Source organism: Sus scrofa, chromosome 8 (assembly GCF_054392235.1).
Source record: "Sus scrofa isolate SSC_HxYL_T2T_F1_AM1 chromosome 8, Sscrofa_HxYL_maternal_Yorkshire_Landrace_v2.0, whole genome shotgun sequence".
NCBI lineage: Eukaryota > Metazoa > Chordata > Mammalia > Artiodactyla > Suidae > Sus > Sus scrofa.
Genome location: NC_139390.1, coordinates 84,231,663 through 84,250,030, shown reverse-complemented (window position 1 = coordinate 84,250,030; position 18,368 = coordinate 84,231,663). Strand labels below are relative to the sequence as shown.

General features: G+C 37.7%; 2 protein-coding genes across 49 annotated transcripts in view; both read right to left on the bottom strand.

The window, feature by feature from the left end:
* GATB (glutamyl-tRNA amidotransferase subunit B) overlaps positions 1-18,368 on the bottom strand; it is a 685,553-nt gene that overhangs the window by 107,850 nt on the left and 559,335 nt on the right. The gene's annotated exons all lie outside the window — the stretch shown is intronic.
* SH3D19 (SH3 domain containing 19) overlaps positions 1-18,368 on the bottom strand; it is a 186,994-nt gene that overhangs the window by 78,317 nt on the left and 90,309 nt on the right. For 2 of the 48 annotated variants that reach the window (XM_084972675.1, XM_084972694.1), the window contains exons 3-4: positions 14,935-14,986; positions 13,697-13,742 (exon numbers count right to left, since the gene is read on the bottom strand). The exons of 43 other annotated variants lie outside the window; for them this stretch is intronic. The gene's annotated coding sequence lies outside the window, so the exon portion shown is untranslated. The remainder of the gene's footprint in view (positions 1-13,696; positions 13,743-14,934; positions 14,987-18,368) is intronic. 3 more of the 48 variants (XM_084972676.1, XM_084972696.1, XM_084972677.1) reach the window with 2 other exon arrangements.

Sequence of the window (18,368 nt, the reverse complement as noted above, 5' to 3'; positions counted from 1 at the left end):
TGACTCATGCAATGCCACCCTATGTAACAAGGACTTTTACATAGAACTTCCATATGACCCCGCAATCCCACTCTTGGGCATCTATCCAGACAAAACTCTACTTAAAAGAGACACGTGCACCCGCATGTTCATTGCAGCACTATTCACAATAGCCAAGACATGGAAACAACCCAAATGTCCATCGACAGATGATTGGATTCGGAAGAGGTGGTATATATACACAATGGAATACTACTCAGCCATAAAAAAGAATGACATAATGCCATTTGCAGCAACATGGATGGAACTAGAGACTCTCATACTGAGTGAAATGAGCCAGAAAGACAAAGACAAATACCATGTGATATCACTTATAACTGGAATCTAATACCCAGCACAAATGAACATCTCCTCAGAAAAGAAAATCATGGACTTGGAGAAGAGACTTGTGGCTGCCTGATGGGAGGGGGAGGGAGTGGGAGGGATCGGGAGCTTGGGCTTATCAGACACAACCTAGAATAGATTTACAAGGAGATCCTGCTGAATAGCATTGAGAACTATGTCTAGATACTCATGTTGCAACAGAAGAAAGGGTGGGGGAAAAACTGTAATTGTAATGTATACATGTAAGGATAACCTGACCCCCTTGCTGTACAGTGGGAAAATTAAAAAAAAAAAAGAATTTAAAGAGTTTCTTTAAAAAAGAAAGAATGAAAGAAAGAAAAGAAAATCCACACCTGTCATTCTAGTTTAAAAATTTTTATGCATCAGAGCTTCTGCTGGAAAAGGCTGGCACATCCCTTTGGACACATCCTTATGGATGTTCAGGGAAAGCCTGGTATAAACTTGTGTGACAGACTGAGACTGGTGGGAGACTCCACCTGGCAAGAGAAATCAGGACACGGGAAGCTTGGTGGAAATCCAGAGTCACTTGGTCACACTACAGAGGGGAAAATTAAAGGCAGATATTTCCTACATCACAGACATTATACACACTCCCAACATCTACATAATATGAAGCAAACACCAAGTGAAAGCCCTCTGTTCAAGAACAAAAAAAAAAAAAAATACAGAGAAAAGAGGAGGGAAAGTTTCTGAAAACAGATTAGTTTATCGCCTACCTAGAAAAATCTGTGTTATGGTATAAGTTTAATTTTTACTAAGCATATAATCTATTTTTCTCTTTTCTTGGTCCTATTATGCGAAAGGATGGAAGAGCCTAGGATGTAGAAAGACCCCTGCATTGCTGTTGCTAACTCAGAGGCATACCTGGTAACACTTTTTGATGTCAGTTATGGAGACTAGCTCTTTTCTAACATTTCTGGCCATAGTTTTTAGTTATCTTTTTTCTTCCTTAGTGCATGAACAAGTATAACATTTACAAAATAACCTGAGATTAACTCTGTTCCTTTGAAGACGCTGAAAAAAATCAAAGAAACATATATGCAGATAAGTAAGTGAGAGTGTCTGATTAATAGATTATTTTAATTTTAGGAGAACAAAGCAGGAAGAACAAAACAGGAGAACAAAGCAGGAAGGATGGAAGGAGGAAAAAGGGAATGAGACTCTATACACAACCTGATAAATCTATCAGAGTAAAAAGTGAAGGTGTTAATTTTTAGTGGAGGTGCCATTAGTATAGACCAATATTTTTGGCCTTTGTTTTCACATCATTCCTAACTCACTTTGCGTAATTCAGGATTGAAACCTGGAAGAGGAAACTGAATAGCATAGCTGATGATGCGGCAATCAAAATCAGCACCAAAACTCAAAAGTTCCAGAAGCAGCTAATATTTGGAGGTGGGTTAGCAACAAAATATGTTCTAAACAAAGAGGTATGTGCAGGCATATGAAGATTTGGGGAGATGCCTTAATTCCAGCATGTGTTAGTTTTCAAATGAAACCAAACTCATCTCAGTCAACTCGTGTAATATTCTCTTGTAAAAAATAAAATCTTAATATTAAGAAAAGCATATGAAAAATCAATGGGTTTAGTAGAAGGCAGCAGGGAAAGAAAAAAGGTGAGAAACATGATTTTGTGTTCTCTATTCTTTATGAGTTTAAAATAAAACTTCTGTAAGGCATGATAGTTTGCTATTTTTCATTGCAAAAAAACCCACGTTTTAAGTATCTGAAACTGACCAAAATATTAATTGATGTTTCCAACAGGATAGAAAGAAATTAGGTCAGTCTGAAACTCTGACTTTAAAAAGTGATAAAGGGGAGTTCCCGTAGTGATGCAGCGGAAACGAATCCTCCTAGGAACCATGAGGTTGTGGGTTCGATCCCTGGCCTCACTCAGGGGGTTAAGGATCCGGCATTGCTGTGGCTGTGGTGTAGGTTGCAGAATGCAGCTCATTATCTGGCATTGCTGTGGCTGTGGTGTAGGCTGGCAGCTTTAGCTCTGATTAGACTCCTAGCCTGGGAACTTCCACATGCAGTGGGTGAGCCCCTAAAAAGCAAAAAAAAAAAAAAAAAAAAAAGAAGAAGAAGAAAACAGCTTGACAAGGTATTACTTTTAAAATGCTGCTTCCAAGACAGGGATGCCCACTCTCACCACTGCTCTTCAACATAGGTTTGGAAGTCCTAGCCACAGCAATTAGACAAACAAAAGAAATAAAAGGCATCCATATAGGAAGAGAAGAGATAAAACTGTCACTGTATGCAGATGACATGATACTATACATAGAAAACCCTAAGGACTCAACCCCAAAACTACTTGAACTGATTAATAAATTCAGCAAAGTAGCAGGATATAAGATTAACATTCAGAAGTCAGTTGCATTTCTCTATACCAGCAATGAAACATTAGAAAAGGAATACAAAAACACGATACCTTTTAAAATTGCACCTCACAAAATCAAATACCTCGGAATACACCTGACCAAGGAGGTAAAGGACCTATATGCCGAGAACTATAAAACTTTAATCAAAGAAATCAAAGAAGATGTAAAGAAATGGAAAGATATTCCATGTTCCTGGATTGGGAAAATCAATATTGTAAAAATGGCCATACTACCCAAAGCAATCTGCAGATTCAATGCAATCCCTATCAAATTACCCATGACATTTTTCACAGAACTAGAACAAACAATCCAAACATTTATATGGAACCACAGAAGACCCAGAATCGCCAAAGCAATCCTGAGAAACAAAAACCAAGCAGGAGGCATAACTCTCCCAGACTTCAAGAAATACTACAAAGCCACAGTCATCAAAACAGTGTGGTACTGGTATCAAAACAGACAGACAGACCAATGGAACAGAACAGAGAATCCAGAAATAAACCCTGACACCTATGGTCAATTAATCTTTGACAAGGGAGGCAAGAACATAAAATGGGGAAAAGAAAGTCTATTCAGCAAGCATTGCTGGGAAACCTGGACAGCTGCATGCAAAGCAATGAAACTAGAACACACCCTCACACCATGCACAAAAATAAACTCCAAATGGCTGAAAGACTTAAATATACGACAGGACACCATCAAACTCCTAGAAGAGAACATAGGCAAAACACTCTCTGACATCAACCTCATGAATATTTTCTCAGGTCAGTCTCCCAAAGCAATAGGAATTAGAGCAAAAATAAACCCATGGGACCTCATCAAACTGAAAAGCTTTTGCACAGCAAAGGAAACCCAAAAGAAAACAAAAAGACAACTTACAGAATGGGAGAAAATAGTTTCAAATGATGCAGCTGACAAGGGCTTAATCTCTAGAATATATAAACAACTTATAGAACCCAACAGCAAAAAAGCCAATCAATCAATGGAAAAATGGGCAAAAGACCTGAATAGACATTTCTCCAAAGAAGATATACAGATGGCCAACAAACACATGAAAAAATGCTCAACATCGCTGATTATAAGAGAAATGCAAATCAAAACTACCATGAGATACCACCTCACACCAGTCAGAATGGCCATCATTAATAAGTCCACAAATAACAAGTGCTGGAGGGGCTGTGGAGAAAAGGGAACCCTCCTGCACTGTTGGTGGGAATGTCAACTGGTACAGCCACTATGGAGAACAGTTTGGAGATACCTTAGAAATCTATACATAGAACTTCCATATGACCCCACAATCCCACTCTTGGGCATCTATCCAGACAAAACTCTACTTAAAAGAGACACGTGCACCCGCATGTTCATTGCAGCACTATTCACAATAGCCAAGACATGGAAACAACCCAAATGTCCATCGACAGATGATTGGATTCGGAAGAGGTGGTATATATACACAATGGAATACTACTCAGCCATAAAAAAGAATGACATAATGCCATTTGCAGCAACATGGATGGAACTAGAGACTCTCATACTGAGTGAAATGAGCCAGAAAGACAAAGACAAATACCATGTGATATCACTTATAACTGGAATCTAATACCCAGCACAAATGAACATCTCCTCAGAAAAGAAAATCATGGACTTGGAGAAGAGACTTGTGGCTGCCTGATGGGAGGGGGAGGGAGTGGGAGGGATCGGGAGCTTGGGCTTATCAGACACAACCTAGAATAGATTTACAAGGAGATCCTGCTGAATAGCATTGAGAACTATGTCTAGATACTCATGTTGCAACAGAAGAAAGGGTGGGGGAAAAACTGTAATTGTAATGTATACATGTAAGGATAACCTGACCCCCTTGCTGTACAGTGGGAAAATAAAAAAAAAAAAAAAAAGAAAAAGAAAAAGAAAATGCTGGTTCCATTTTTTATTTGAAATAGATATCTTTTAAAAGCTAGGTTTAAATGTCATTAATAAGAATGCATAAATTAGTTGTTCTAAGACACAAAGATTTTTCTATACCAATAATTTTTGTTGTTGGTGTTATGGCTGCACATGTGATACATGGAAATTCCCAGACCAGGGACTGAATCTGAGCCATAGCTGCAAGCTACAGATCCTTTAGACCACTGCACTGGCCAGGGATCAGACTGGTGCCCCTCATCGACCCAAGCTGCTGAAGTCAGATTCTTAACCCACCACATCACAGCAGGAACTCCTCTAAACCAATACTTTTTTAAAAACCTCTTTCAAAAGTGAATGTTGTAGCCACCCACTTCTTAGCTTTGCAATCTCTTGGTCAAAAGTTTTAGGTTGGCTGAGTCCTTCCTTTTATCCTTCTAGAGTTTTCTACAGTATTACTTTTCCTTCCTTCCTTCCTTTTCTTTTTCTTTCTTTCTTTCTTTCTTTCTTTCTTTCTTTCTTTCTTTCTTTCTTTCTTTCTTTCTTTCTTTCTTTCTTTCTTTCTTTCTTTCTTTCTTTCTCTCTCTCTCTCTCTCTCTCTCTCTCTCTCTCTCTCTTTCCTTCCTTCCTTCCTTCCTTCCTTTCTCTCTCTCTCTCTCCCTCTCTCTCCTTCCTTCCTTCCTTCTTTCTTTCCTTCTTTCCTTTTCTTTCTTTTTTGCTGCAACCATGGCATGTGGAAGTTCCCAGGCCAGGGATCAAACCTGTGCCACAGCTGTGACAGTGCCAGATTCTTAACCTGCAGAGCCATGAGGGAACTCCTACATTTTTGTTTTTTCACCAGCTCTCAGTGTTGTCTAAGCCAGACTAAAATAGGCTTAATCAATGGTGGAGAAAATAATAATGAAGCAACAAATTTATACAAAACGGAAAAACCTGATCAATGTAACTTCACATATTAAAGGCCTAAAACAGCTTTATCTTGCTAATAAATACAAATATATTTAAAAAAATCATTTAACCAAGTCCTTCAAAAGCTGGCAGTTCTTAAAGCTATTAAAGCCTGAAACTTTGGCTAAGAACATAAAAGAGAACACAGAAACAGCTGAGCTCATTCTAACAACACAGATTAGTTCTTCTGGGGACTGGAAAAGAAATTTCTACAATGGTTAGGCATGAAAACTTTTCCTGGAAATATGCAACTTCTCCATTGCATAAGGAGTGCAGCAGTGCACATACCAGCTAATATCAAGTTTTTACAAAGTCGCTGGAAACCTTTGCCAAAAAAAATGTGTATATACACACACACACACACACATTCACATATTATATATGCACACATATACACACATTTTATATATGCATATTTAATTTATACATTTATATTTTACATTTTTACAAGACAAGTGAGAAAAGATCTACCCAGTAGTGCACCGGAGCCAGCTCATACTGGCTCATGAAAACTGACAATATTTCATGAATTTTGCAGGCTACTTTTTAAACGTAACCATTATTAAAAATTACATAAACGAGTTCCTGTTGCGGCACAGCAGAAATGAATCCTACTAGGAACTATGAGGTTGCCAGTTTGATCGTTGGCCTTGCTCTGTGGGTTAAGGATCTAGCATTCCTGTGAGCTGTGGTGTAGGCCGCAGACGTGGTTTGCTGTGGCTGTGGTGTAGGCCAGCAGCTGTAGCTCCGATTAGACCCTTAACCTGGGAATCTCCATATGCCATGGGTGCAGCCCTAAAAAAGCAAAAAAAAAAAAAAAAAAATATATATATATATATGTATAAACATATAAATTGTATAAACTTACAATTAAATAAATCATATAATAACAAAGATATACTCAAAACTTATTTCTTAAATATTTTGCTACATTTTACTATTATGCTCTTGAGATGATTTATGCCTACCATTTCTGAGTGGTGCAAATATTACATAAAGATGTGCTGCTGTGCACCTTTTTCCAGTTTATCATCAGTAGTGTTGTGTTGGCCATACCACTGTGGTGGGAGTATTTACACCACAAAAATTGGCAAACCAGGGTTGAATTTATCATTTTACTGATTATAGACTAAGAAAATGATATAGAAACTGTTAATCAGTAGATTCAACAGAAAAACATCCTGTGTTGGTACACACAAAAAACCCTGATTACCTTAGGAACAACCCCCCCCCACACACAAAACCTGATGAAATATTCTTCCAGTATTTGAAAATTATTATCTGAATCAGCAAAGACGATACTCAGGTCATTGACAGCATGGGTGTAAATTCTGACATATACTTTGGTTGTTTCATTTTTCTCACTAATATAAACAAAAATCTCAACCAACATTCATATTGCAATTACAGGGAGAGCCAGTTGTTAAGCATTTATCAGCACATCACTGCATATGATTTATCTACCTATATCTCTGTATTTTCCAAGTTTTATATAATGGACGTTATTACTTTTGCAATTTTTAAGTTATTTAAAAAAGACTCATTATGGCAAAAAAAAAAGCCCCCAAAAGTGACCCATTCATATCAAATTCATGACTTTTTAATAATAAAAATGACAAGCAAACCATCAGATAGGATCACTTTATGGAAATAGCAGGTTAAATACCTTTAAGGGGGTGAAAATCTCTCAGAATCCTAGTATGAATAGCAGCACACATACAGCTACAAAATAGCTTATAAAAAGAAGGCACTCTATACATTTCACAACCCCCTAATGCTGTAGCATAAAATTTAAAAAAAACCAAAGAGTTTAATCAAATTAAGCAAACATAAACATCTAGAATTTAAAAATCATTAAAGTAAATATTATTTCCTTAGCATAGTCTATGATCCAGAGATTCTCCTAGGTGCTGAGGATAAGAGTAAAGGAAAAAAACAGCCGCTGCATTCAAAGAACTTACAGTTAAGTGGAGAAGACAGAAAAATCTTTTTGCCTTTTCGAGGGCTGCACCCGTGGCACATGGAGGTTCCCAGGCTAGGGGTCTAATCAGAGCTGTAGCTGCCAAGCCTACTCCAGAGCCACAGCAATGTGGGATCCAAGCTGCGTCTGCAACCTACACCATAGTTCACAGCAACGCCAGATCCTTAACCCACTGAGCAAGACCAGGGATCAAACCCGCAACCTCATGGTTCTTAGTTGGATTCATTAACCACTGAGCCACGAGAGGAACTCCAAGCACTTTTCTTTTTAATCACAATTTTAATACATATTAGGGAGTGTGGAACAATCTAAGGATATCTGGAATCCTTAAAAAAATTATATCACAAATATAAAACAAATCATGAATGTCAACTCAAATGAAATAGAACCGAAAGAGAGGATATAGTGTAATCAAACTTTAAAAACTAATCGAGTAGGAGTTCCTGCCATGGCACACAGGGGGTTAAGGACCTGGTGTTGCTGCACCTTGGATTTGATCCCTGGAACTTCCATATGCCATGCATGTGGCTGGAAAAAAAAGAAAAAGAAAAAACAATAAAATAGAATCTGAGTGACAAGACCGTGCAAGTATGAATAGTTAAGATTTACCTCCTTGCAGCGGCCAAAGCCAGAGCCACTCCTTAAACTCCCAGCTAGTCCAGGGTTGGTGTTTCTAGAACTGACTTGGCACAGCAGTCCAGTCCTAGTTCAGTCTTCTAGAGGCACTCAAGTTCATCCTGCTCACACCTGCCACCAAGGCCTATGTCATCTGGAGACTGTCTACAAGATATGCTAGTTAGTTCTTTCTAACAGCAGAAATCAACTGAAATGAATGTGTGGATGGACAGATGGATGGTAGGTAGGTGGACAGACAGGCAGACAGATGGGTAGGTAGATTTTTTCTTAACAACCTTACTTGCAAAAAAGAAAATACATTATTTAGTAATTCCCCCTGCCTGTATGTCCCCCTGCCTCGGTAGCAAATATCATTCTTGTTTTCCTGCTGGAGTGGCAGAGACAGGAAGGCACCAAACTACGGAAAGTGGTGTGATAACATTACACATTTTGCTTCCAGACAAACACTGTAAAACTGTGGCCACAATTTTCCTAGGAGAGATGTATAGCTGTTTTAGTCTAAGTAGAACCCAGTCAGGTGAAATTGAGGATACTTCATGGAATTTCAAAAAAAGAAGAAAGAAGAAGATGGAGACAAAAGAGGAAAGAAACATAAGTGCTCATGTGGGGTTAGAATGTAAGACATGTTTCCAAGCTCTCCTCCTAATCCTACCTGGTTCCCATAAGCCACGACCCTGATAGCAAGGGTCTAGAAAGTTCCCCTCATGGTCGCCACCCGCATCTTTACCAGAAAGTTAGCTGGGCTACTGGATGATTTTAGCAGCCTGGGAAAACTGTGTGATGATAACCAACACACAGATACAAATCAGAAAGGTTCTTTTCTACTTCATTGATTTGCTTTTGTGAGTGGCCTCAAAAAGGAGTACATTTCTTTTCTTTTTTTTTTTTTTTTTAAGGAGTTCATTTCTTGAGGTCCTCAGATTTCTAGTTGTTTCTAGTTCACTTTAAAGTGTCTCCTCTCAAATCAGGAACACTACGAGACCATCTGTCACTGACCAAACCTGGAGATACAAGGACAAACAACAACAACTTGGAGTTCCCATCGTGGCTCAGTGGTTAACAAATCCACTAATATTCATGAGGATGCAGGTTCGACCCCTGGCCTCACTCAATGGGTTAAGGATCCGGTGTTGCCATGAGCTGTGGTGTAGGTTGCAGACAAGGCTCAGATCCTGTGTTGTTGTGGTTGTGGTGTGGGCCGGCAGCTATAGTTCCAATTCAGCCCCTAGCCTGGAAACTTCCACATGTCACCGGTTCAGCCCTAAAATAAAAACAACATCAAAGACGTAACAACCACCTTCAGGTGGGGAGCCAGACTTACACACATAATTAAGAACTGTAAAACAGGGTGATGTGTGCTCTAGACAGAAGTATGCCAAAATAATTAGGGAGCAGTCTTTAATTAGTCAGTTTGTTTTTGTCCTGTGATATCATAATCAAATAGTAACTTGAGGTCCCATTTTTAGATTTTAACATAAAGATTATACTTGTATTCCTGTTTAACGTTTCCTTAAAATATTTGTTTTCAAACCAGGACTCTGTGTAAGAACAGTGACTTTCTCTTGTTGAAGTAATTCAGCCTTGATCATTTTATTTTATCAAAAGATGCTCACTATACTAATATTGAATTGCTGTCACTCATTTTGCCACAGTGATTTTACATGTATGTTTTGGGGAAGAGTCTTTTCAAGTAAATTTTTTGATTTTGTGAACAGTTTTAGACTCATGGAAAAGTTGTGAGGATCAGCAGAGAGTTTCCATATACCCCACGCCCACTTTCCCCTATTGTCCACATCTTACATTGATATGCTACCTTTGTCACCATTGTTTATGTTTTTTTAAACACTCTTGATTATGCAGACTCTGTTTTTCCATGTTTGTTTATAAGACATTATAGGAGGTTCTAGAAAAGATCCCCTACAGGAATCAGTGTAACATTGTCAAAACCCAAATATTTTTTTCTCAAGCTGAAGTCATGTCTAAAATGAGGAGTGAGGTCAAGGCCCAAACATGGGGCTTGTGACTTTGCCTAGCACCACTGGAAAGGAAATCTGGAGCACGGCTTTACAAAGAAGGCAAGTACTAGGAAAAGGAGGACAGAAAGACGGCTAACCTTAACAGAGTTTAAGGTAAATCAAGGAGGGGCAAATTTCTGCAGATTTATTTTTTAGGGTTTCATTCCCTAGATTTAGCATAAACCAGCTCAATGCCCGGCAAAGTGCTTATCACACACAATTATTTGTTGGATATAAGTGAATCCCAGTTTCAAGTGTATCGCTGTACAGAAGCCCCAATACATCTGTTTGATATCAAATTTGAATTCATCATTGTTTCACAGAGATGTTATTTAAGTCAAGGATCCTTTCAGGATCAGGCCTGTCCTAAAAGCAAGTTGTGGTTTTGCCTCAGGCTTAAGCAGAACATATCTGTGGGAGGTATGAAGGCTGTATTCTCAGCAATTAATATTTTAAAATAATAAAGGTAGTACTTTATTTAAACACTGAGATCAAGTCTCTATGCAAGTAGAGGGCCAAACAGAGGAGGGGAGAGGTGACTGACTCTTGTAACAGAGCATCTGTTTGCATTAAGGCTGTCAGGGAATTCCTGGAGACACAGGGCATGTGGGGCTCAGGACCAAGGATGCTCTGAGAATTGTCAGGCAGAGAGGGAACTGGGAGAGGAGTTCAAGAGGTCTGAGGTCCAGAGGTATAGCTGTGCCACTGCATATCCGCATCATATCATATAACACATCTATCATATAACACAATTCAATTGGATGATCTCTCTAAAAATGTTTAAATGTGAAACTTAAAAAAACTCCAAGATCTCAAGATAATGTCAAAAAAAGAATGTATATAAATGTATAACTGGGTCACTTTGCTGTACAGCAGAAATTGGTAGAACATTGTAAATCAACTACAATAAAAAATTTAAAAAATAAATTCCACTTAATAAGAATCAATTACTTAATCCAAATGGAGTGAAGGTAGTTTACCTGATAACTAATCACTCTAATAGTGGTAACAGCCAACATTATTGAGCACTGTTCTAATGTCTTACACCTTTTAACTCACTTAATGCACACATCCACTCTTAGAGGAAGGTACTTTTATCTCAATTTTACAGATGAGAAAAGAGTTTATATAATTTAAATGCCCACCAAGGTCTCACAGCTTATAAATGATGAAGTCAGGATTAGACAGTCTGGTTCCAAAGCCTGAGTTCTCAGCTACTGCACTTATAAAAAGTCCTGCTACAGCCAAATGGTGAGAGGAAAACACTAAAGATAAAAAACAAAAAACAAAACCAAAACTCCCATTTATATAAGTAAGAATTGTGAATTAATAACGAACAAACTGTGAGAACTTGTCTTCTTTCACTGCCTCATAAAAAGTCCAGCTATAGCCAAATGGTGAGAGGGAAACACTAAAGACAAAAAAACAAAACCAAACAAAAACTCCCACTTACATAAATGAGAATTGTGAATTAATAACCAAGGAAGTGTGAGAACTTGTCTTCTTTCACCGCATTTCCATGGCTGGAAGATTTAAATCAGAGGCAATAGTGGAGGCAGGGGAGGTGTCCTGAAGAGTGTTAGAAAATGATATAAGACTCATCACTTCTGGGGTTTATTCATAATAGATAACATGTTAAGAAGTATATGCAAATAAATGTTTGAAAATTTATGGGTCTGGCTATATTTTGGGTTTTAGGAGATCCCATATTAAAGAGGGTTTTTTTTGGTTGTTGTTGTTGTTCTTTTTTGTTTTTGCCTTTTGTTGGTGGAAAAAGGTAAAACAATAAAGCTTTCTATTACTCACCAGGGCACAGATCTGGTGGCAGTGTTCATAAGACAAACAATATATTTCCCTCTTCACACAATATATTACATGGCAGGGATTTGGTTTGTACCTAACTTTAAAGTATAGCTCTGTTCTTTCAATATACTCATGATACCCTAACCTGTGTGGAAATAAATCCTAGAATCAAGGCTATACAGTCTGGGATAGTTCTAAAGCCAATGTAAGTGTGTAATCTACATTTCCAAGTTATACTATTGTTGTTATTCCTTCTAATGCTAATATTATCTTGTGAGGTTAAAAGCAACTGAAACCCTTTCAACTTGAATTAAATAAAAGGGATTTTAATTATGAGCATACAGAGGTATCTCAGGAAGTAGAACTGAACTTCATGCAGCACTGGAAACAAGGAAGCTTTTTTACATAAATTCTCCTCTTCTGAGAACACACCATCCCTGCTTCTCGCTTCAGATCTCCTGCTATAGCATTAGAGTACCTGGTCAGTGCTCATTATATATGCCCCAACCAACCCCAAATCTATATAATTTTCCAAAAAATTCTGAACAGTGCATTACAGCTTATAAGGACTTTTTATACTTGGAGCTCCTCTCTGGAATCTGTAACCAAAGAGAAACTACTGGGCAGGAGCCGGTGATACAGTTGAAGTCCTGTCTGTCGTTCCTCCTTGGTGTTCCTGGGCTGCCTGCACAAGGCAGTGCACCAGGGACAATTTTATCTCTAGGAAGCAGGTCTACAATAGATGGGATGTTTGTACTTATCACAGAATGTTACTCTGAAGCATTCAGACAATCAATACTTTCCTTCTATTATTTTCTTAATTACCGAAGGGCACCGATTCTCAATCCTCCTTTCCAAAAGGAAAGAGAGCCACACACAAGTCCTTCCTTGTTATGCCTGCCTTATTTTTGCTGCATTTAGAAGTGTTGTACAAGGGTGGGCAGGCTCCTTTTGCGTTTCCTGAGAGCTGTTCTGCAACTGAAATGAGATGGAAAGTGACAAAATCTTGTCACCGGGCAGAAATGAATGCTCTGATTTGGTGTCTAGAGGGACCCCTCATCAAAAAGGAAGTCCCCAACACTGAAATTATGTTTTGGGGACCAGGTCTGCTTTCTGATTTCTAGAATGATTTCGTGTCAGTATAGAGGTTCCTTAAAAACAAAAAATAGAGCTACTGGATGATCCAGCAACCTCACTCCTGGGCATACACCTGGAAAAGATGAAAACTAACTTGAAAAGACACATATAGAGTTACCATTGTGGCTCAGCAGTAACAAATCTGACTAGTAACCATGAGGACACAGGTGCGATCCCTGGCCCCTCTCAATAGGTTAGGGCTCCAGCGTTGCTGTGAGCTGTGGTGTGGGTCGCAGATGGGGCTCAGATCTGGCGTTGATGTGGCTGTAGTGTAGGCTGGAAGCTACAGCTCCCATTTAACCCCTAGCCTGGAAACTTCCATATGCCATGAGTGCAGGCCTAAAAAGAATCCTCACCCTCAAAAAGAGACACATACACCCCAATGTTCATAGCAGCATTATTTACAATGGCCAAGATATGAAAGCAACCCAAGTGCCCACCAACAGATGATTGGCTTAAGAAGATGTGATACACACACACAAACACACACACAATGGAACACTACTCACCCTTAAAAAGAATGAAATATTGCCACTTGCAGCAACAGGGATGAACCTAGAGAATATCATACTAAATGAAGTCAGATAGAGAAAGACAAATATGATATCAATTGTATGTGGAATCTAGAAAATAACACAAATGAATCTCTATACAAAACAGGAATAGACTCACAGAGATAAAAAACAAACTTATGGCTACCAAGGAGGAAAGGGAGGAGGGGAGAGACAAACTGGGAATATGAGCTTAATGGATATAAAGTACTATACATAAAATAGACATGCAACAAGGATGTGCTGTATAGCACAGAGAATATATATATCTGAGTCACTTTGCTGTACACCTGAAATGCAATATTGTGAATCAATTATACTTCAATTAAAAAAGAGACAAAGAAAAGGGTTTTATGGATCAAACCAGACTGAATTTTGATCAACAGCAGTTTACTATTAATGAGACAGAAGATGACTGGGCTACTCGATGACTGTTTAGCAATTCTGTCCACACTAAGATTCTTCCAGGAACTAGGACATTTTTATGGTTTATTGTCCTCTTCCATACGTTTGAAGAATGGGATACGTGCTCTGCCAGTAAGGGAAAGTATTTAAATGCAAAATTAAAGTCCAGCTGTACAAGGATATTAGTTAATTGGGGTAAAATCATAACCTAATGGCAGATTGAGATGCATAAAAACATCCACAAAGGCCACTCAATCAAAGGCTATTTAATATAGATTTTGTATAACTGTGTAAATAACTGCTTCTAAATTATACTGCAGAAAAGTAAAGAACGAGTATAAAATGTAACCCAAGGGAAAGACAGAAAAGAGACTAGGATGAAAACAATTTTAGGGCCAGAATTTCCATGTGCTCCCGCGACTGCTGAGAAGGGGGTGGTCACACATACTAACCTTGAGGAAAAGTGGCAAACACAGGACCAGCTGCTGGTAAAAAGTTACTGCCTTTTGATAGTTTAATTTGAAACAACTTCAGAGAAGCCCCCACACTAAGTACTATAGCAGTGGTAGGCCAGCTGATAAAACTTTTCAATTACCCAAATGATAAACCATATAAATGCTTCATTTTCATTCCCATCACATTAGGGGGAAATGCTAAAATCACATTTCTTAAAATTTCCATAAAAATACATATTCTCTGCAGACTGACATAAAATGTTAATAATCCTTTTACATCTCCCACTGCAAAAGGATTTTTTCCCCACAAAACCTGAATACATTTTAATTTTTCACCTTGTTTATAGCATTACAAATACTACAGCAAAAGTAATGCTTCTCTTATAACCTGGAAAACATAATGCCAGAAAGTAATTACACACAAGCTATAGTTTATAGAGGTACAGGAATCAAAACATATGGGCAGGGAAATGCTACAGAATTATAGTAGTTAAACTAAGCCCAGCAGAGCATCACATTTTGTTGGGCATATTTAGAAAGGAAAAAAGCAAAACCAAGTTAAATCTTTTGCTTTTAACTAATTTATTTAAACCATAATGTGATAATGGTAGCATGCCAAAATAAAATCCTCAACATCTTTATAAGACCAACAACAGGTACAATGCAGAAAACCAAGCCCCTTTCAAATTCTTGAGATAAAGCGGCTGCTATGAGTTTTAACGTCATCAATTATGAAATGTAAGTACACCAAACTGTGTGCTATAAATATAAATATTCCACATATTGAGTTTGAGTGCCTCCCTGTGTGGGTGACATTTCAGGCCACATTATGGGGAGGGAGAGGTTGAAACAGGCCCTACTGACCCTGCACTGGCACCAGACCACCATGAAGCTATCTGAAATTTGGGAAGAAAATGGATATACAGGGCATATAAAATTTCAACTTTTAAGTGTGAATGATAATAGGAGTTCAACAGAGACTTGAGAAAGAATTTATCTTGGAAGAAGCAATAGAGGTTTTCTCACACATGTATATACAAAGATATGAACATAAAAATGTTTATTGCGATACCATTTCTGCTAAATAAATAATAATATAACTACACTAGAGAATTCTATGTGGCAGTTTAAAAAAATAATGAAGTGGAAAGTGACACGATAAAACTTTCTAAAATACTAGTAAAAAAGACAAGCTGGCATAAATACATACATTATATATACATATATATGACTGTATATACATACATATATACTTCCATTCATATATCCCACTTATTCCAAATATTATTTGAATATATACTATGTGTGTGTGTGTGTGTGTGTGTGTGTGTGTGTGTACGTGCGCGCGTGGAAAACAGACTAGGATAGACATTGAACCCTCAGACTCCTTTAATAATAGTTGCCTATGGAATAAATAGAGATATCAAATATTTCTGTACTACTAAGAAATGTTTCCATGTGTTACTTATTTAACTCTTAGGCACCTAAATGAGATAAAAATCCACAGAGCAATAAGCAGTGCCTTGAGTAGAGGGGATTATAGAAGGAGACTATCAGTAGAGATGAAATAGGAACAGTGTCTGATCACGTCTTATTCTGAACATTCTTGATTATTTCCTCCTTTTTATTTTCTTCTTTCAGAAATAATCAAAGAAAATTTCAACTCAATTCACTCAAGTTTATGCTCACGTCCTGTAAAAAAACATCATTACCAGTGCCATAGAATTTAAGGAGGTTTTCTTAAAGGCTTTTAAAATTAATTATGAAGTTTTTCAGGATTCAAAAAAAGTGGGGATAAGCAAAGCCCAAAACTTAGCTTAAGAAATAAAACAGGATAGGGAGTTCCTGTTGTGACACAGCAGAAATCAATCCAACTAGTATCCATGAGGCTGTGGTTTGATCCCTGGCCTCACTCACTGGGTAGGAGATCCAGAGCTGCTGTGAGCTGTGGTGTAGGCTACAGCACCTATAAATACCTTTGAAACTTGCTCGCAGTGTACCATTTCCTGACCCATTCCTTTGATAATCAATATCCTAAATTCACTATTTATCACCTCCATATGCACCTTTTTATATTTTTATTTTAAAATTATACATACTCATATATATATGAGATTTGGGGAGGAAATGGATATGCAGGGCATATAAAATTGAGTATGTATAATTTTAAAATAAATTATATATATATATAATTAGTATATATATATATATATCCTTAAAAATACACAACAAAGAACATACTGTTTGTGTTTCACCTGTGATGAAGGGAGTCTGCAAACTTTTTCTATAAGTGGTCAGTGACTCTCAGGGCCATAGAGTTCCTGTTGTAACTAGTCAACTCTGTTCTTGCAATGTGAAGGCAACCATGGACAACATGCAGAAATATGGGCATGGCTAAATTCCTGTACAACTACTTATAGAAACAGGTGACTGGCCAGATTTGGCACATTTGCTGACTTTTGTTTTTTATATACGAACCCATACTGAACCCATCTTTCTTCTACAACTTGCTTTTCCAAATGTAATCCAAAATTACATTTTGGAGATTTATCTGTTATCACACACAGCTGTAGTTCTCTCAATCCAAATGGTGCCGCTCTCAACATTCCTGTACACAGGTCCTTTGGTACAGGGGAAAGCATTTCTCTAGGGTGTAAAATACTTGCTGGGTTGTATGGTATGGCCATTTCTAACTTTACCCCTCATTGTTCAATTACTCTCTAAATATGACCTACAAAATTATTCTATATGCATTGGTCATCATCCATCTTTGAGATTTATGTACCAACACAATGGAAGTGAAATGGTATCTCATTATTACATTGGTACACATATTCTTAGGAGAAGCAAGATAAAGAAACTTTTCAAACCAAAGCAATTCTGAGAAAGGAAAATGGAGCTGAAGGAATCAGGCCCCCTGGCTTCAGACAATACTACAAAGCTACAGACATCAAAACAGTATGGGTACTAGCACAAAAACAGAAATACAGATCAATGGAACAGGATAGAAAATCCCAGAAATAAACCCATCCACCTATGGTCAATTAATCTATATCAAAGGAGGCAAGACCATGCAATGGAGAAAAGAAATGTTCTTCAATAAGTGGTGCTGGGAAAACTGGACAGCTATACGTAAAAGAATAAAATTAGAACACTCTCTAACATCATTCATAAAGATAAACTCAAAGTGGATCAAAGACCTAAATATAAGATCAGATAGTATAAAACTCTTAGAAGAATCAGGCTGAACACTCTCTGACATAAACTACAGCAATATCTTTTCAGATTCACCTCCTAGGGTAAAGAATATAAAAACAAAAATAAACAAATGGGACCTAATTAAACTTAAAGGTTTTTGCTCAGCAAAGGAAACCATAAACAAAGTTAAAAGACAACCCACAGAATGGGAGAAAATCTTTGCAAATGAAGTGACTGATAAGGGATTACTCTCCAAAATATACTCTCTCTCTCCATATATATACAGATATGGGTGTGTGTGTATACATATCTGTGTGTGTGTGTGTGTGTGTGTGTCTGTGTGTATACATATATATAAATAATCAAATGGAACAATGGGCAGAAGATCTAAACAGACATTTTTGCAAAGAAGACATACATATGGCTAGCAGGCACAGGAAAAAAGGCTCAACATCACTGATTATTAGAAGAATGCAAATCAAAACTACAATGAGGTACTTCACACCAGTCAGAATGGCCGTCATTGCCAAGTCTACAAATAACAAATGCTGGAGAGGGTGTGGAGAAAAGGG